Source organism: Sorex araneus, chromosome 1 (genome assembly GCF_027595985.1).
Source record: "Sorex araneus isolate mSorAra2 chromosome 1, mSorAra2.pri, whole genome shotgun sequence".
In the NCBI taxonomy this organism is placed as follows: domain Eukaryota; kingdom Metazoa; phylum Chordata; class Mammalia; order Eulipotyphla; family Soricidae; genus Sorex; species Sorex araneus.
In genome coordinates, this window is record NC_073302.1 from 62,596,865 (window position 1) to 62,618,357 (window position 21,493).

General features: G+C 36.8%; 1 protein-coding gene across 6 annotated transcripts in view; it reads left to right on the forward strand.

Annotated features, from left to right (window-relative positions):
• PTPRD (protein tyrosine phosphatase receptor type D) overlaps positions 1–21,493 on the forward strand; it is a 1,592,809-nt gene that overhangs the window by 3,704 nt on the left and 1,567,612 nt on the right. The window lies entirely within an intron of this gene.

Consider the following 21,493-nt stretch of genomic DNA (forward strand, 5'->3'; position numbering starts at 1 on the left):
CTAAAGTCCATTTGTTAGCTTTGATAAGTCACTCTTTGGATTTGAACCATATCTGGTGGTACTCAGTGGCTATACCTGGCTCTATGCTCAGGGTTAAACCCTGATGGTGCTTGGGGGACCAGATGAAATGCCAGGATCGAATTGGAATTGACTGCATACAGAACAAGAGTTGTGCCCCTTGAATTCTCTCTCTGCCTGTCAGTTACACAATCTTGTGGAAAGAAAGTCCAGATGTTGATTTTTGTTTGCTTCCCTAGCTCACCCTAGCATTAGTACTACACATGTCATGACTTCCCTATTTAATTAATGTTTGCCATCTCTTTGATCTTCAACCTGAAACATTTTCTTTCATGACATCACTTGTATATATTTTCAATTTTCTAATATCTTAATAGGACTTAGTTTTTCTTTTTCTGTTGTGGTAGATGTTAGTTTCACACTCCCATATAAATTCCCAGCATTTTCCCCTGTTCTTTAACTTTCGATATTGTTGTTCAGTCTATTTTGGTGGGGGTTGTTGTATACCTCAACTCAGTTTTCAAATAGCTGAAAATCTTTTATGTTCCTTGTATATCACTATTATGAGTAGAAGTTTGGCTAATATGATATAACTCCTGGTATTTAAATGAAAGCAGGGTCAATTTTTTTTATGATCAAATAGGCAACTTTAAATGATAGTGCAAAGTCTGAAGTATATCAGGTTTAGTTTCTCCAGAGGGGCACAATTATTTGATTTGGGGTTTTAGCTGGAAAGGCAATGTGGAATAAGTGGACTTTGCCAACAGTGGAATCTAAGAGAGCAACCAATAGAATTCTGAATTATTTGTAAGTTAAACTGCCTTGACAAGAAGATCAGAGATGTATTCTAGTAGAGGGCACTTTCCATGCATGTGTGAAGACCTGGGTTAGTTCCCAGTAACAAATGTGTGTGTTTGTGTGTGTGTATACATATTTTTTGTGTATATGGACTGATAGCACAGCCAGTAGGGCGTTTGCCTTGCACGCAGCCAACCTGGGTTCAATTCCTCCAACTCTCTCAGAGAGCCGATAAGCTACGGAGAGTATCTCGCCCACATGGCAGAGCCTGGCAATCTGCCCATGGCGTATTCGATATGCCCAAAACAGTAACAACAAGTCTCACAATGGAGACATTACTGGTGCCCCCTGTAGAAAATCAATGAACAACGGGACGACAGTGCTACAGTACTATATGTGTAATGTGTGTTATTTAGGTAAATATTAAGGATATTGCCTTAAAAACATTAGTTTAACTGCTTTAGAAGTACAGTATTCCCTCACTATATCCACCACCGAAGTGCCAATATCCCTCTACAAAAGTTGATTAGACACCTCACACATACATTTACAAGTCTTCTTCCTGGCCAATTTAGTTCAATATTTTGAGCTGAAGGGTTACATTCAGTTGGACTTTGTTCCCTTTTCTTTCTTTATATAACACCTGCAAGCAATCTCACCCTAAACTTGTCTTTTTTCTTTGAATTTATTTCACATTCACCCACTAAAGTTCCAATCATGTTGTTCCCAAGGAATTAATCTATTTATTAGGCAATAGTGGTTATTGTAGATAAATGCTAGATCCCTAATCTACTTGTGTGTCATTAAATACTTAGGGTATTTCCAGATTTTGGCCATTGTAAATAGCACTGTAACAACTTATGTGTGCATATGTCTTTTTTAAATTTTGTTTTAAATTGTGTTCTTTGTATAAATACCTGACAGTAGAAGAGATGGACGATATTGTAGTTTCAGTTTTAATTTTTTGAGCTATCTCATTTTCCTTCTCAATAAAGGCTGGTATTAATCTGTAGAATTTCTTTTTTAATGCTGCCTGTGTCTGTTCCTACTATCAGGATAATGGCTTCATTAAAAGTAGCACTACACTATGCACTGTCATCCCATTGTTCATCGATTTGCTCCGGCAGGCACCAATAACGTATCCACTGTGAGACTTGCTACTGTATTTGGCATATCGAATGCACCATGGGGAACTTACAAGGCTCTGCTGTGCGGGCAGGATACTCTCCTAGCTTGCCCCGAGCCCTCCAAGAGGGATAGAGGAATCGAACCGGGGTTGGCCACGCTCAAGGCAAACGCCCTACCCGCTGTGCTATTACTCCAGTCCTTCATTAAAAGTACTTTTGAAAATTCTGTTTCTTCAAATTTTTTGAGAAAGTTTAAGGATGGGTGATAGACAAAATATGGATATTTGATAGGGCTCACTAGTAAAATCATCAGGACCTGAGGTTTTCTTTGGGGGAATCTTTCTGTTTACTGTTTCAATTTTCTTGCTTGCAATTCGTTCTCTTAGATTTTCTGTTCTCTTTAGCTAAGTGCTCTGAACAGCACTTAGAACAGTGTTTGCTCTGTGCTTTTATTCCAAAAGTTTGTGTCTTCATTTTCCTTCACTGCCAAGATTTGAAAAAGTTTCCTATTGGATTTGGAAATGACCCATTGATTATGCAATACCATGTTGTTAAGTCTCTAAATGTTTGAGTTTTTTAGCTTTTTTTTGTGCCTGATTTACAGTTTTATTTCATTGTGACTGTAAAGATACTTCATATGATTTTAATCTTCATGGATTTCTTTGTGTCTTAACATTTAATCTATCCTCATATATTCAAATAACATTAAGGAAGAATGTGTGTGTTTATTTGACATAGAGAGTCCTCTAAAAGTTTATTTTAAAGGTTAAAGCTATTTTCCCCCTCAATTTGGAGTGGGGAGGTGCCTGGTTGATTTATTAATGGTGAAAAATGGTAATAAAGTCCTCTTCTATCATTTTGTTTTTGTAAATATCTCTCTGAGTCTATTAAAAGTTACTTTCTATATTTCACTGCACCTTATTTTGGTGCATATATTAAAATGTGTATTGTCTTATTTGAGCCCTTAATTAAAATATGTTGCCTGTCCCTCTCTCTGCTTACTTTTCCTTGGTATCTATATTGTCTTATATTAGTATGGCCAATCCTGCTACTATTTTTTTTTAAGGTTACCATTTTCCCGTATTAAAGTTCTTCAGCACTTTACACTGAGGTCCAATGAATATTTCCAGCAGTGTTATTGAAACTCAAAAAAACATTCTGTAAACAGCAGAAGTTGGATTTTGTTTCCTTGTTTTTCTGTCTTTCTATTAATAAGTTAATGACATTGTCATTTGAATTATTGACATACAGCAATTTATTTCTAATTTTATATGCATTATGCACATTATTGGATTTTATTCTCTTGTTTTCTCTCATTGTAGTTTGCTACTGCTATTAGTATAGTTATCTTCCATAGGCCTTGTTTCTTCTAAGTGGTGTCTGCTTGAGGTGACTATGATATTGTCATCTGTAGTTCAAAAATTGTATCCTGGGGCTGGAGCGATAGTACAGCAGGTAGGGTGTTTACCTTGCATTCAGCCAACTCGGGTTCAGTTCCAGCATCCCATATGGTCCCCTGAGCACTTCCAGGAGTAATTCCTGAGTGCAGAGCCAGGAGTAACCCCTGTGCATTGCCAGGTGTGACCCAAAAAGAAAAACAGTTCTATTTTAACTGAAAGCAAGTCTCAAATTTGTTTTAATATTACTAAACTTCCTCACAATTTCTGCTTTAAGAAACTTTGCTACTTTCATAGGGGTTTTTAATCTTTCATTAGAAAAACATTTAGCATTTTTGTTTGGTTGTTTTGCTTTTTGGGTCACACCCAACGTTGCTCAGTGGTTACTCCTGGCTCTGCACTCAGGAATTACTCCTGGCGGTGCTTTGGGGACCTTATGAGATGATGGGGATTGAACTCAGGTCAGCCGCATGCAAGGCAAACGCCCTACCCGCTGTGCTATTGCTCCGCCCCCCCCCATTTAGTATTACTTGATGCTCCATTTTAATGACTTATTCCTTAAACTATTGTTTATTTGGAAGGTAGTTATCAGTCCTTCAATCTGAGTGTTATCCCCACTGGGTAGAGTTTTCTTGGTTCATGTTCTTTTCCATTCAATGCTTTAAATATAACATAACTTCCCATTCTGGCTTTATATGGTTCCAGTCAAAATCTGATAATAGTAAAAATACTTACACATGAGTTTTTTTTGATGCATTTAGAATTGCCTCCGTGTATTTGACATTTGTCATTTTAAATAAAATGTACGTTGGCATACTGGTCTGGGTTTAATTTGTTCTGAACTTTCCGTATGTTTTTGACATCTTCCTTGGATGGAGAAAATCCTCAGCTATTTTTCTTTCCCTCTGGTTGGTATATACTTCCCAGTGCTCAGGGCCTTCTACTAGCTCTGTGTTCAGGGATCACATATGGTGGTGCTTTGGGAACTATGCAGAAATTAAACCAGTGTTGGTTGAACGCAAGGCAAGCTTAGCTTCTGCATTACTTTCTGACCCAGTTATTTATTTTTTTTTCTTTTTTATTCGGGGGGTCATACCCAGCGATGCTCAGGGGTTACTCCTGGCCTTGAACTTAGGAATTACTCCTGGTGGTGTTCAGTGTACCATATGGGATGCCAGGGATCGAACCCAGGTTGGCTGCTTGCAAGGCAAATGCCCTACCTGCTGTGCTATCGCTCAGGGCCCTGACCCGGTTATTTTTTTAAAATATGTTTTCCATTTTGATCACCTGTAATATAAATATTGTTCCTGTGATACTGGCCAGTAAGTAATAAATATTTTATTTTGTCTTTAGTTTTAAAAGTTACATGTTTTATCCCTGTCTTATTTATTTGTTTATTTGTTTATTTTTATGGTTTCTTTTACCCTACCTTCCAGGTCACTAATTTGTTTTCTGGATTCTTTCATCACACTGTTAAGCACTTCTGTGGTCTTCTGTATCTTTATCATTTATTTGACTTTTCTTTATTTTCCATATTTTGGGTCAAGATTTACTACTGGATGCACTTAAGGATCACTCATGAGCATCCAAGCTTTGAGAGATCACAGGCTGCTCCATCTGCAGTGGAGAGTCTTACTCTATAGCAGTCAGATGCGAACTCGCAGTGGCTTGATCTGTTTGTCTCCTGGTATAAGCACTTTTACCCTGTGTAAGTTTCTGGATAGCACAGTGATGGATGGACACAAGGAGGAAGCCAGACTGCCTGGGTCGGATTTCTCATTGTAATAAAGAATAGATGATGTTCTATAGGTTATTTAATGTTTCTGTGCCTCGATTTTCTAATCTGTAAAATACTCATGTTCTGGAATAAATTGTTAGATCAATGTGACACATTCTGTCAACTGTTATTAGCTCAGCTGTTATCATTTTTGACTAGTATTACCACTTTAGTTGTAAATTCCTATTACTCTCAGATGCTTAACTTTGGGAAAGGAGAGATCACTGTCTAGGAAATTCTTGAGTTTTGTTTATTTTCTATTTTATTTGTTTTATGATTTTTAGATCATATTGGGCCATATACAGGGGTTATTCCTGGCTCTGCACTCAGGAATTACTCCTGGCAGTGCTCAGGGACCATGTGGGATGCTGGGAATTGAACCCTGGTCGGCCGCATTCAAGGGAAACTCCTATTGCTAAGGCTAGAATATCTGTTTAATTAATATAGTGTCTACAGCATATTCTTAAATTCGTAAGGAAATAATGTAATTTTTTATTTTGGAGTGACATATGTAAGTTGTTAAGAGCCTCTTAAAGTAATTACTAATTTGAGACTTGGCATTATTTGTGGAAGAATGTAAATAAATATATGATTTAAGGACATAATACCAATTAATATCATTGTACAAAAGTTTACCAAAAATATTTTTATTTTACTACACATAATCCATTAAACAGGCAATAGAATCCTATCTTCTGTGCCCAGATATTTATGCTATAGGAATTCATTTATTTAAATATTTATAAAATGAGAGTTGAGAGCAGCACTTTTGAAAAGCAGTTAATAATGAACAGACATCAAGGGAGCTATCATTATAACAGCAAAGTGCTTCGCAACTCCAATAACTTCAGTGGTGCAGAAGCAGGCCATCAAATTTAATTAAAAGCAGTCAAAAATAAACTGAGAAATTGAACTGTAAAAGGCTGTCCTTTGCCAGGAGCTAAATGCGAAAAGAAAGCAAGGGAGAGCCTTGAAAGTAGTAATGAATTGATAAGCCTTACTGCCTGCAACTTGTAATGTGCTCTGTCAGATTTTAGTATCAGTTAAACTAGATTAATAGAGCAATCACTGATTCTCTATCTTAAATCCTTCTTTGTCGTGCCCCTATTATAGGCTCCCGTGATGGATGGATGCCTGAGTGGGTCAAAATTTCAATTCATTTCTCTGCTCAATCACTTTTTAAATAATGCTGGCATCTATATTTGCTGGACACCAGCATTCTCGCTGATATTTTAAAAGCAGAAATAAATTTAGTTATTGACAGGTTGTAGCTGTCTCTTGCAAAGAGGCTTACTTTCTTTTCATTCAGTTGAGGAAGAAATCCCTGGGAATGTGAGGGATTGGCATGTCTTTCTACCACTAGAGGCTACCATAGTGAAGTGAATGATAAGGAGAGGATAACCAATTTATTGTTGCTTTAAATGCTCAGATTAATGTGAATCCGCAGAAACAGTGCCACAAGGACAAAAACAATTTGCCCTCGATCATTTTATTTTTATAATAATGTTCTTTAATGAAGCTAAAGCCTCCCTGCTGTGACCTTATTATGTATTTCAACATGAGTAAGAAATAGATTCTTCTAAATTGTAAGAGAGCTCATGAAACAGCAGGGATATTGAGAGAGAGGATCAATTACTTTTTTGCAGTAATTTTGAACTTGAAATGACTATAGCACAGTCTCTGTAGACGAGAAGACAATTCAGTTTATTGACTAGCTGTATACAAATCATAGGGATCACAAAAAGCTGAGATAAACAAACTCTTTTGTTTTCTAATATCTATAAACATGATGGTGCATTATTCTTTTAAAATCAAATGTTATTCTGGAAAAAAAGCAAGCCACACACAAAAATGTACTGTTTCCACCAATTTAATGTAAATTTTGAAACACTTAAGAATTCTTCTCAAATTGCTAACAACTCTCTATATGGGTTAAATCTTACTTATTGTAATGTGAAAAAGTAATAGATTATAAATAAATTTAGAGATCCAAATGAAGATAGAGACAGAAAATTATTTTGATCATACAAATGTATAAATTATTACTGTATACAAGAAAGATTCTAATTTATAAAGGGATTTGTTATACATTTTGTCATTTCAATCCTTGTATTAATCTTAATAAGATATGTACTCGATCATTGCTGTCTCACAAATGCTGTAAAGAGAAAGACTAAATTTCGGACAGATTAAATGATTATCGCAGGATCACGCAACTCCTTAGTTGCAGCTGGTAGTGAAATCTGATAGTACTCTATTCTTACTTCCCTGTAGTCTTTGCAGAAATCCACAACTTTCAAACTGCACATCATCTCATTATAATAAGGATGGTATTATCAGAGTGTGTAATTTTCATTTTCATCAACCACTTTCAAGCAGGAATTTATCATTTGTGCTGATGTGGGAGTCATGTGGACCAAAGTGTCTTTAGAGAATGAGAGCCTATAAGCAAACATGAGTACTTGTCCTGCAGGGCGTGGTGGATTCTGGAGTCATGTAAAGGGTAGGAAACTGAGATTAATGAGAAAGACATTTTTAGACATTTCTTTGGAAATAAGCATGAGAATTGAAGCCACTCTTTCAGGCAGAGATTTTCTTGTCTGAGGGTGTTTTGGAATGGGGCTTCGCAAAGGCTGTCAATCATCTTGGTCAATAGAATTTGCCAAGTCTTCCAAGGGTTGAGATGATCATTTTCTGAAACTGATTAGAAAGTAGAGAACTTCACTTTCAAGACTAGAGTCATGAGGGACTGGAATAAGTGGAATTTTAAAAGATGGAGGGAAAAGAGACAATGCTAAGATGTCAGTGTGAGGAAAACGTTACTGAAAGTTGCGAGTAAAACATAGCTCAAATTTCCATGTTTGTTCATGTAGATATCAGCATGATTGAATTTGCTCTTTTGGGGGGATGGGGGCACTCAGGACTCACTCTTGGAACTCAGAGGGCCAATTATGGTGCTAGGGGATCTCTAACCTGTGTCTTCTGCATATGAAGCAAGTGTCCTACCCACTCTCCTATGGCTCTGGTCCACGAGCAAAACGTAATGTAAAAATATTTATGGACCAGAGCCATAGGAGGGTGGGTTTCAAGCTGAGCCAGTGGATAAGGGGCCATTCTGATTCTCAACTTTGCTGGCTGGACCAGAAAGTTCAGTGCTCAGGTCCAGTGCAACTGAGCACTTTTTCACAATATTGATTGATGTGATGATTGGCTTTGAATTATGATGCTGGTTTGATGTTCACAGAAGAAGTAGGAGGAAAGTAATTGTTAGATTATAACCCCGAGCAAATGATATGAATGCAATCCATGGTGTGTGGATAGAAAGAAAGAAGGAGGAGGAAGGCATTTTTCACTCAGGGCAAAAAAAAAAGACAAAAAGGGAGAAAATAATGAACAAGGAATATGAAATAGCACAGAAAACAAGTAAAACGTTGATAGAAGCTGGCTTAAACCAGTTTAAATGTAATCATTTTAATGTTACGATAAAATATGTGGCACTTATTAAACATTAATTACACATTGTGTTGTTTGGAGCCTGAAATACTACAAGGATGAATTAAAGACAGTGCATACCCCATGAGAGCACAATTTCATGCAAGATCAAATAAATGATACAAAGCTTTGTATTGCATTATACATTATTGATTATATGGCAAAAGAAAATCAATTTTTAAAACTAGGAGTACTTTTCTGAGAATAAAAGGAAGCATTGCCATTTTATGATTATAGTTCATCAACTCACGAGTGAGTGCAGTTCCCTTTAATATGTAACCAGTGTTTATATTTGAAAGCAGACAGCTTTCTGAGGCTTTGTATAATATCTTAAAAGTCAAGAGTAGGAAAATGCATATGCAACAGTATCATTCAAAATTATGTTTATAATTTTGAAAAGCTGAGAAGTTTGGGCACTATAATGGGAGAAAAAAACACTGAACTTGATAAAAATAACTTAGTAAGGATATGAGCTACAAAGTTTTAACCTCTTGCGGAGTCTATCTTTGAAAATATCCATAGTGGACTTTAAAGTATGTACTTACAAATAAAGCTAACCAGCATTCTTTCAAAATATTTTTAGACAGATACATATTTCATTGTCTACCTCCATTAAGCCCTCTTTAAATTTGGGGGATGTATATTGGTCACAGCAGGCAGTTCTCAGGACGTTGCTCTTGGACCTGTGCTCGGGGTCTCTCCTGGTACTCAGGGACCATATGTGGTGCACCAGAGAGAACTGGAGTGAGCCACATGCAGGGCCAGCAACTTAACCCCTGGACTCTCTCTGACTCTTAAGTTCCTTTTTGGATATGGATATATTTCTATAGATTCCTTTAGAAATACTTGTAACAATTATCATACAAAGCTGATTTTAATATAAGTACTTATATAAGTTTGGGGACTAGAGCAATAGCACAGTGGGTAGGGCATTGCTTTACATGCAGCCAACCCGGGTCTGATTCCTCCATCCCTCTTGGAGAGCCACACAAGCTACCCAGAGTATCCCACCCTCATGGCAGAGCCTGGCAAGCTTCCTGTGGTGTATTCAATATGCCAAAAACAGTAACAACAATGTCTCACAATGGAGACGTTACTGGTGCTGCTCAAGCAAATAGATGAGCAACGGAACAACAGTGCTACAGTGCAGTACTATATAAGTGTGGATAATATTGCCAATGTAGATTTGTGTGCATGTGGTTATACATGTATATAAATGTATGTTAATGTCTGTATCATTATTATTGCTAGCATCTGTATAATAAGATTGTGAAGCTTATTAAACAAGTTTCACTTCAGTTTCCAACTCTTTTTTTCAGAGGGAGTCACATACCATTATGCTCAGGGCCTACTCCTGGCTCTGCACTGAGGGATCATTCCTGGCAAGGCTTGGGAACTTTGGGGTGCTGGGGATAAAATCTGGATCAGCCACATGAAAGGCAATCCACCCTGCTCACTATAATCTCTCCCCAGCCCTGGAAACCTATTATCTTGATACAACAGAGATTACTGTTTTATGACCTCTTTTCAGTAGCCATACATGTTGCTATAAGATATATATATATGTATATCTTATAGCATTTAGTCCAGTACTTCTACTGATTTTATAATGATCTGTTGCAAAAATTCATTGCAAATTTTAGCAAGTCTCACTATTAAGTATATTGATGTTTCTAGTTTATCTTGATTAGAAAAAATCTAATAAATTTGTAAATATCATGGTAAGTTGTCATCTTATTTTATTGCAAAATTCCTAGAAGTAGTTGGAGTTGCCTGATCAAAGTTTTATATAGCTCTTGGGGCTGGAGCGATAGCACAGTTGGTAGGGCATTTGCCTTGCATGCAGCCAACCCGGGTTCAATTTCCAGCATCCCATATGGTCCCCTGAGCACTGCCAGGAGTAATTCCTGAGTACAGAGACAGGAGTAACCCCTGTGCATTGCCGGGTGTGACCCAAAGAAAGCAAAAAAAGAAAAGTTTTATATAGCTCTTACTCTGTCAAAGACCCCTGCAGACAACTATACAATTTGTATTCACCCTGAAAAGACAGCTAAGTTTCCCTTTGCCTACCCCCTTGCCACAAGTAAGATCAAGATTTATTTTTTATTTATGAACTATATAGCATTCTCATTTATAAAAATTAAATTTTATAAATTAAAAAAATTAAAAAGCACTTAAATGTGTTTTCCCTAATATTTGGGCTGGAGCGATAGCACAGCAGGGAGGGTGTTTGCATTGCATGTGGCCGACCCAGGTTTGATTCCTCCGTCCCTCTCGGAGAGCCAGACAAGCTACCGAGAGTATTCTGCCCACACAGTAGAGCCTGGCAAGCTCCCCTTGGCATATTTGATATGCCAAAAACAGTAACAACAAGTCTCACAATGGAGACGTTACTGGTGCCCGCTTGAGAAAATTGATGAAGGGGATGACAGTGCTACAGTGCTACCCTAATATTTGGAGTTTTATGAGAAATTAAACAGAATGATGAATAGATTTGATTTCTACAAATAACATTTCTGAACCAAACACTTCTATTTTGAAATAATCATTTTCATCAGCATTATAGTAAATTTAAACATTTTAAAATAAAACAATTTTATTCCCATCAGTTAGTATTCACGTTAGCCAATGTGAACAATTCTTTCTGACGGCATTGCTCTTTGGCTGATTAAATGTCTACTTTCTAAATTTAAAGGTAGGAAAAATCGATAACCTAAGTTAATTAAGGGAATTCAGCATTACATATGATTTATCATATATTTTCTTATGATTTTTTATTTTAATATTCACTTAGATTGTCTTTTCTGTGTCAGAATTCAGAAGGGGATACTCAAATGACTTAGAGATTTTTAAGTAAAGTAAACTGTTCTGCTAATATACTGAACAGGAAAAAGCAATGAGAACACAGAGTTAATGAACTGGTCAGGATTACTGAATCAAATAGCCTGGCTTAACCTTGGCTTCCAACAAGTGAATATTTGCAAAAGCAAAAGAATGCAAATAAGTTCTAATGTTTGCATACTCCTGGCATTTTTATGTTTGCTGCCCACTGTTATTGCTAGGATCCCATTTAATATGTAACATTGTCGAATACTACTTTTATAACTTGGACCAGATTACGGATAAATTGGTCATGCATAACCCAAAATTATCTTTAATTCCATTCCCTTTCTGGCAGCTACTATAGTCTGACAATTGACCTAAGAAGCAGGCTGCCCTGGGAATTAGTAGAAATTGAAGTTGATTCTGAATCCTTCTTACAAGTTCTATAGTGAAAGAAAATATAAGTAAAGAAATGTTGCGAGAAATTGTCTCATCAATTCCCCTACATTAACTCTCTCTCTATATAAAATTGGAAAAACAAACCAAAAAAAAAGAACCCATGCCATTCTATAGATACACTTATAATATTTTTGCTATATAATTATAGTTGGATACTTTACATATTAATTAAACAAAGCATAATTTTAGTAAGGACAAAATTAATTCCTCTTGTGCCTCCATGCAAAAATGCTGCTGTTTTGTGAGAAATGGATGGTTTGTTTGTCTTGTTTTATTATAGGCACCATATAACAAATGCTGGAGGTTTCTTTTGTAATTTGCTTTCAAGGCGCCAAAAATCAAACAGAGCAGTTATTCAGAAAAGCATCCAAGATATTGAGATATGAGAAAAATTTTATTCCAAATTATACTCATGTACTTTTCTATTCTTCTTAATGTAGTGTTTTGTGTACCTCTTCTCCAGTACTTATGATAATTCTGTAAACCACACAAATCATATTAAATATTAGTAGGGTCCAAATAGTTTTACATTGAATTATTCTCATATTTGAATGTTGACCAAATGCCGAACCTAATATTTTGATAAATGGTTACCCATTATGAATAATGATGAAATAGATGAGCATTATGTGAACATTAGACCATTATTTTAAAACAACTATATTAAATAGCATATGGCATGAAAGTTGAAAACAAAAGCAACTTTGTGAACTCATTTGCAGTTTGAGGTGTATATGAGGTTCTGAAAAAGAGAGTTCAAGGGAGAAAAACATTTTTGAATTCCTTAAAATTAGGGCGGAAATGTTATGTGTAATGAAGAGACATCCTGGGAATAATTTTTGTGCCCACTCTTGAGCAGACCCAGTAATAAGGGCCCGATGCTTGCGTGTGGTGCTTGCCTTGTGCAAGGCTGACCTAGGATAGATAGATCCCAGGCACTCTAGCAGGTCTCCCAAATCCGCCAATAGTGACCCACCCATGAGCTAGAACCAGGAATAAGCCCTGAGCACTATCAGACATGGCCCCCAGACAAACTGTAAAAAATAAAACAAAAAAAAGAGACCCAGTCATAGAAAAATATCACTTGGGCCTTATTTTCTGAAGCAGAATTCTTTTTCTAATTTTTATTCATGAAATCACCATGGGGTACAGTTACAAATTTATGAACTTTCATGTTTGCATTTGGTTTACATCTCTCCCCAGTGCCCATTTTCCTCCACCACTCCTGAAATTCATATGGAACAATAAGCCCCCACGAATAGCTAAAGCAATTCTTGGGGAAAAGAAAATGGGAGGAATCAACCTCCCCAGCTTCAAACTCTACTACAAATAGGTAGTAATTAAAACAGCATGGTACCAGAACAAAGACAGAACCGCAGACCAATGGAACAGGTTTGAATATTCTGAAGCAAAATTATTGATTGTCAAAAATTCACCCCAAAGCTGCCAGACATTATATCTCAAATCGGACCTAGGGGTGTGAACAGAGGCAATTAAAGAAAAACAAAGCAAAGTGGGCAACATAGTTAAAGTTATTATTTGAGTTACCACAAACTGTACTAAATACATTCAATGTCTGTTTCAGGAAAGATCTTTCAGGTCTTAGCATGAAAGTATCCCTTCTAAGCCCTTCTCCGTTGAATGCATATGGTAGAGTCATTCTCCAGATGAAGAGATGAGAGAAATTCAGACTCTTGACCCCAAACCTGAAAAGTGACATCAAGGGCTGCAACCCTTGATCAAGTTTGAAATTATGAGGGGACCCAGGAATTATATAGGACCATATTCTGTCCTTCACATTAAAAGCAGAGGAAACACTGTGGACATTTTTAGCCTGAAATAGTTCTAAAGTGTTTTTGACACTGCCTTTCGATTCGCCTTCACTGATGAACCGATTTTGATCTTGTTTTCCACATCTTTAAAGAGCTAAAAAATGAAACATGTAGAAAACAGCTACAAGCAGTTATTATGTTCTCAAAAAAGAAATCTTCATTCTTCCTCATTCCTCCATAGCTTTCCAATATTAAATTTCCTAATTAACTTTTATTTAAGAAAGGTATGCATTTAGGGAGATAAGATTCCAGTATCATAATTTTAATACTCCAATGGGACTACAAGGAAAATATACTTATTTAGAAAGCTTTAGTCATTATTTTTAATTTAATTTGTTGCTGTAGATTCCCATGGCTGCACAGATGAGTATAGTATTCTACAGGGGTAACAAGTTCCCTGGTTACGCTGAGAATTTGGAGCCACTCTCTAAGGTTTTGGAAGAAATAATTTTATCAACCACATTCTAAGAGTAAACAAAGCTAGAATGCCTGGAGTCTAATAGCCACACCATCTTTGTTGGAATATTCAAGAATAATTTAAAGGGACAACACATAGAAACTATTTTTTGGTCTAATATGCAAAAATTAAAATTAACATATCTTTTCTTCTGACCAATTTTCTGTCATCTTTTGAGCCTCTCTTTCTTTTTTCCTCTTCATGCTCAAATTTTTGTCTTTTTGCCTTTTTAATTTTATGCTTTTCATTTCTTTTTTAACTGTATCACTGTGAGATAGTTACAAAGCTTTCATGTTTAAGTCTCTGTTATACTATGATCGAACACCCATACCTCCACCAGTGCATATTTTCCACCACCAATGTCCCCAGTATCCCTCCCCCATTCCACCCTCCCCCTGCTTCTATGACAGACAATTTCACCCATAATCTCCACTTTGGGGCATTATGGTCTGCAATATAGGTACTGAAAGTCTATCATATTTGGTCCTCTATCTACTTTCAGCACACATCTCTCTTCCCAAATGGTCCCTCCACTCATCATTGACTTAGTGATTCCTTGATTCCTTCTCTATTCCAGCTACCTTCTACCCCAGCTCATGAGGTAGGCTCCCAACCATGAAGCAATATTCCTGGCACTTGTCTCTACTGTCCTTGGGTGTCAGTCTCATATTATGTTATTTTTATATTCCACACAAGTGGGGTCATTCTATGCCTGTCCCTCTGTTTCTGACTCATTTAACTTAGCATGATACTTTCCATGACCATCGACTTATAAGCAAATTTCATGACTTCATCTTTCCTAACAGCTGCATAGTATTCCATTGTGTAGATGTACCAAAGTTTTTTTAACCAGTCGTTTGTTCTCAGGCAGTCAGGTTGTTTCCAGATTCTGGCTTAGTGAAGAGTGCTGCGATGAACATAAAGGTGCAGATGTCATTTCTTCTCTGCTTTTTTTTTGCACCCTTAGGATATATTCCCACAATTGGTATTGCTGGGTCATATGGAATGATACTAGTTTTTGAAGGAATGCCCATCTTGTTTTCCAAAAAGACTAGACCAGTCGGCATTCCCACCAACAATGGAAGAGAGTCCCTTTCTCTCTGCATCTGTGCCAGTATTGGTTGTTTTTGTTCTTTTTGATGTGTGTCAGTCTTTGTGGTTGGGGGATGAGATCTCATTGTTTTGATTTGCATCTCATTGATTGCTAGCTATGTAGAGCATTTTTTCACAGTCTTTTGGTCATTTGTATTTATTTTTTGAGGAAGCTTCTGTTCATTTCTTCTCCCCATTTTTTGATGGAGTTGAAGGTTTTTTCTTGCACATTTCTACTAGTGCCTTATATATCCTGGATACTAACACCTTATCAGGTAGTTATTGGGTAAATATTCTTTTCCATTCCATGGGCTCTTTCTGTATTTCTGTGACTGTTTCTTTTGAGGTGCAGAAGCTTATTACTTTAATCTAGTCCCATTTGTTTATGTCAAATACTTATTTTCATGGTCACCAACTTTTATGTTCTGTCTTCTTAGTAACTTCATCCACCATCAATCTTCAGCATTTGTTCTCATTGAACTGTATGTCTTCTTTTCCATCTTTACTAAAATTCAGCATGCATCTCTGACTCCCACTTGACAATATTTCCTTCATATCCCTCTTTCCCTTCAGACTTACCTGTGAAAGTGAACAGGCACATTGTCATCCCCTGGTGTCATTCCTTGTAACACCATATAAAAGACTTAAGCTCTACCAGTCACAGTATATCCCCAGCCCTTGAAGTCTGCCGTTTTTTAAATTGCTAAACATTTTTATGAATAGTGCTTATGCATATAAAACACATGCATATAATGGTATCATTTTAAACATTGTATTTATATTTTTATGCATCTGTGTCTTGCATCTTGCAGAAGGACAAAATGTAGTTTGTTTGTTTGATTCAAAATAATAGAATAGTCATACATAGGTGGCATTTGATAATGTCTGTGACTTTATGTTAGGAGGTAAATCATTTATATATTTATCATAACATTATTATTTTGTTTTGATTTGGGGGCACACCAGGTGGTACTCAGAGCTTTCTGGTCAGTTATACTCCAGGGATCATATGTGGTGTCAGGAACTGAATCTCCCGCAGACTTGTGCAAGGAAAAAAGCTTTACCCACTGTACTAACTTTCTGGTCCTAATTTCAGGTCATAATTTTTTAACCCTTTGCATTGAAATTTTTTTCTCTGCTAAAATCTACCTACAGCCCCAGGAAAGTTTTTGTCTTTACATAACTATGAGTTATATATTTTAAAGAAAATATAATTTTAGTGTTATGTTCATATCACTTTTTTATTATAATATGATCAAGTTTAGCAGCCCGCTGCCAGGGACACAGTAAATGTCCAGTGTGTGCGTCTTCTATCTACCACATATGAAGAGTTGAGGTTTTTTTCTTCTATATGCACACTTTGGCTTCTTACACCCAGACCCCACATTTTCCAGTAGCTAGGTGATCACAGCCAGGAACTGTCCCTGGCGCCGGGTAATCCCATCAACAGCCAATATCCAGAGACTATAAAACCAAGCTCCCAGAAGACATCTTATGGCCTAGTTCTCTCTCTCAAAGAACCTGGAAAGCTACCATGAGTTTCCTGCCTACATGGGAGAGCCTGACAAGATCCCCATGCCATATTCATATGCCAAAACCAGTAACAATGATGGGTCTCATTCCCCTTACCCTAAAAGAGCCTCCAATGTGGCACGGTTGGGAAGAATGAGTAAAGATAAATTTCTAAAATCTCAGGGCTAAGAGGAATGGAGACATTACTGAAACTACTGGAGAAAATTGACAAACAACTGGTTGATGATGATGATGATGATGATAATGAGCAAGTTATCAATATTCCTTAATATAAATGTTTATGTTTATGATTTTAAATTATTTTAACTTTTCACAAGTATGATACTTTGTGAAATGGTGAAACGTCATATGATGACTGGAATGGGAAAGAATGGGAGTGAAGGTAGTTGGTCGGCAACTACACCACCTCTGCTTCGCTGATGACATCGTTCTGATAACACCAAACATTAGCCAAGTGTCATGAATGCTTGCTGACTTCGACCGTGAAAGTAGAAAGGTCAGACTGCAGCTGAATCTCGTGAAGACAATGTTCATGAGAAATGGACTAGTTCCTGACATTCCATTTGCTCTCAATGGAACAAACATCTCTGAACGCAGCAGTTATGTATACCTACATTGAGAACTCAACATGATGAATGACCTGGCACCTGAGCTGTGCATGAGGAAGAGAGTTGTGTGGAACGCATTCAAGAGTGTCAAAGAAGTTGTTAAGAGGACCAAGAACCACTGGCTTTGGGAACATATTTTCTACTCCACCGTTCTTCCTGCACTAACATATGCCTCAGAGACCTGAGTCCTACGAAAAATGGACACAAGTGCTATTCTGGTCTCTAAAAAAGGAATCAAAAGAGCTATCTTGGAATATCATGTTTTACTCAAGTGAGAGAAGGAATCTGGAGTTCCGACCTCTGTCGACAATCAAGGATCAGGGACACTGTCTCATTTGCCAAGGTGTCGAAAATTAGATGGACCACACACATAGTGCGATTTGGAGATGACCACTTGACTAGAGCCATTACTGACTGAATTTCACGGGACATCAAAAGAATTCCTGGACTTGGAAAATATCATGTTAAGTGAAATGAGTCAAAGAGAGGGACAGACATAGAAAGTTTACACTCATCTGTGGAATATAAAGTAACAGAATGGGAGGCTAACACCCAGGCCTAGTAGAGATAAGTACCAGGAGGTTTGAAGCCAGCCTCACATGCTGGGGGAAAAGGTAGCTCAGAGAGAAAAGGGACCACCAAGTGAAGGGTGGCTTGGAGAACCTGCTTGGAGCGGGAGATGCTTGCTGAAAGTAGACTATAGACCGAACACAATGGCCACTCAATACCTCTATTGCAAACCACCACACCCAAAAGGACAGAGAGAATGAAAGGGAATGCCCTGACACAGAGGTGGGGGTGGGGGGGTGGGAGGGATACTGGGATCAGTGTTGGTGGAGAATGGGCACTGGTGGAGGGTTGGGTACTTGATTACTGTGTGACTGAATGCAAGCACAAAAGTTTATAACTCTGTAACTGTACCTCATGGTGATTGACTAATAAAAACAGCACTGTAGTACTGTCCTCCTGTTTATCGATTTGCTCGAGCAGGTACTAGTAAAGTCTCTATTGTGAGACATGTTGTTACAATTTTTGGCATAATGAGTATGCCACAGCTAGCTTGCCAGGCTCTGCCATGCGGGCAGGGCAGGGTACTCTTGGTAGCTTGCTGGGCTCTCTGAGATGGACAGAGGAATCGAACCCGTGTGAGCCGCGTGCAAAGCAAACATGCTACTCACTGTGCTATCACTCCAGCAGAATGCCTGACCACCCACCTATGAGATGGTCAGATTTCTTTGTCAAGACCCTGAATGAACAGTTTGATGCTCTTTGTGTTCCTGGAGCAAGCAGACACTATTGGGCTACACTAGAATGAGATGGACAAATGGAGATGTTAGTGGTACCTGTTCGAGCAAATCGATGAGCAACGGGAGGACAAGTGATACAAGTGATGATACTTTGTGTAGCAGTTAGCAATATATCAGTCTGGTTTATGGTCATAAATTTAGTAATTATAAATTATTTATCTTCTAACAATTTCAGTTGAATTGATAATGCAGTGTTTTTTTCAGGCAATAGATTTGTGATGTGAAACTTTCTATTCAAACATTATTCTTTATAAAATGATGAGCAACTATAGATAGATGAATGTCAAAAATTTTACATAACTGTATGCCTAAAAATTTAAAACAAAATGTGTTTATTTTCTTTATGTTAAATATATCACTCGTATCACTTGTCATCCCATTGTTCATCGTTCGTTCAGGGTCTTGACAAAGAAGTCTGACCATCTCATAGGTGGGCAGCCAGGCATTCTTTTGAGACGTCTTGTGGAATCCAGTCTGCAACAGCTCTAGTCCAGCGGTCATCTCTAAATCACATTATCTGTCCAGCCCATCTGATTTTCTACGATTTAGAAAATGAGACAGCTTCCCTGTTTCTTGATCGTTGACAGAAGTTGGAACTCCAGATTCCTTCTCTCACTTGAGTGAAATGTGATATTCCAAGCACATCTCTTTCCATTCCTCTTTGGGATACCCAAATAGCATTCTCATCCTGTTTTCTTAGGGCTCAGTTCTCGGAGGTGAATGTTAGTGTAGGAAGAACGATGGAGTCGAAAAGATGTGCCCAGAGCCAGAGGTTCTTCATTGTCTTTGACACTCTTGAAGGCATTTCACGCCACTCTTTTCCTCCTGTGCAGGAAGAAAAATGTATAGTTTGTATAAAATATACAAAAAATGTATAGTTTATATAAAATCTATACACCAAATATGCTGATTGCTAAATATCCCCCAAATAACTTTTATTTGTTATTTTCTTTTTGAGTAGAATAGTGTCTCTATCATCAAAATTATAGTTTGAGTCACCAGAATTATATTTGCAAAAAAAATAATATCGCTGCTATTTTGAAATTTATTTCATTTATTTTTTTATCACCATGAACATTATATATGTGTGTACACACAGATTATATATATTTTTATATATATGTGGGTCAAGGAAAGAAATACTCAAATAATCTGATATTAGAAAATAGAAGCAATTTAAATGTAATTTCAAATCACAACATTTTTATTCTTAGCACAGTATGTTGTGTAACTGTCTGACTGGTGCACTTCAGATTAAGGCAAACTCTCCTGGTGCCTGGGAGAAATACACAGGGTGAAAAAAGGCTAAAAAGTTGTTCCTATTCTCTCATTTTTAGAAATGAGACATAAATCTGAGGATACTAAAGCTGATGCAGTTACCTAATCATTAATCAACAGAATTAGACTTAAATTTAGGAAGAGAAATTCCAGACTTCAGTCTTTTGCTGATCATTCCCTAACTTGACAGTAATTCTGAAGCAAGTTAGGGTGTTTGTGTTGTACTTAGCTCAAGAAATTAACTAAATGTAATAATTATTGATAATTGAATAAACACAGTCTTAAAAGAGAGCAACGGGATGACAGTGATCATCAGTGATCCAAAGAGAGGAAAGGTTTAAAAAAAATAATTGCAATGGGTTTTTATGTTTCCTGAAACATTTTCATACACATCTTCTACACACATTTTCTTATATATATGTGATATATATATGCTTATGTATATATGGTATTTATGATCAATAAAATTGCTTACTGTTTTAGATATTTGATCTTTTTTGAAATTTAAAAAGATTAAATTTAAATTTTTTACAAGGAGAATTAAATTTTTAACTGGAAGGGGTCCAGAGGTCCCTCTGTGGCATGCTGCTCTCTTCCTCTTCTGAGGTTATTTAGATATTTGATCTTAATATAACTAAGCGGGAAGAGCAGGGGGCCAAGACAGTGAGAAGAGAGAGGACAAATTCACACTTAGAAAGAGGGTGAGTTTTGCATAAAAATATAAAGTTGGAGAGTTAATTAGAGTCTTGATGAATAATAATTAGGACCAAAAATAATTAGCACTGACTGCTAATTTTGAGTCCTGATGAAGCCAATTCACTTGTTTTTAATGGCGAACTGCTTTTGTACAGGGATATCCATGAAAGGATATATAGTAACAAAGTCTTGAGTTTCATGTAACATATACACTTTTCCAAAGAAGGAAATTTTAGCTAATGATAATGATATTAGGTGTACAGAATATTTGGTGTTAATGTACCTCTTATGTTTATATATATTAAGTAGAAATCTTTTAGAAAGCATATGTTAAAATCACTTCTTACAAAATTAGCACAAAATATTTTTATCCATGTGAACTCCAGAACTGCAGCTGATAATGCTAACCTTTTGACCTAACCAGCCAGTCCCTTAGCACCATCTGGTGGCGTTGATTGTGATTCTAGCCATAGAGCCTCTGAAAACAGTCTTAACGTTATTTTTCAAGCAACACCCCCAAAAGTAACAGGAAAAGGCAGAGAAACTGGAATCTGTTGGTCAATAGAGGCAAAAATTAGCCATCATAGACATTGCCAACCTTTCTGTTGCGAAAGGTGATGTTTGTGATCGATCTGAATTCATTTGAGAGAATAAAGGTTTTTGTTGTTGCTTTTTTCTTTAAAAGCATAGTATTTACATACTAATAAAAAATATAAGACAAAAACTTCAAATTTAATATGTCCAGAATTGTGGACTTTTATGCTTTGAGCATAAATATTGTCATCTGTTTAATGTATAA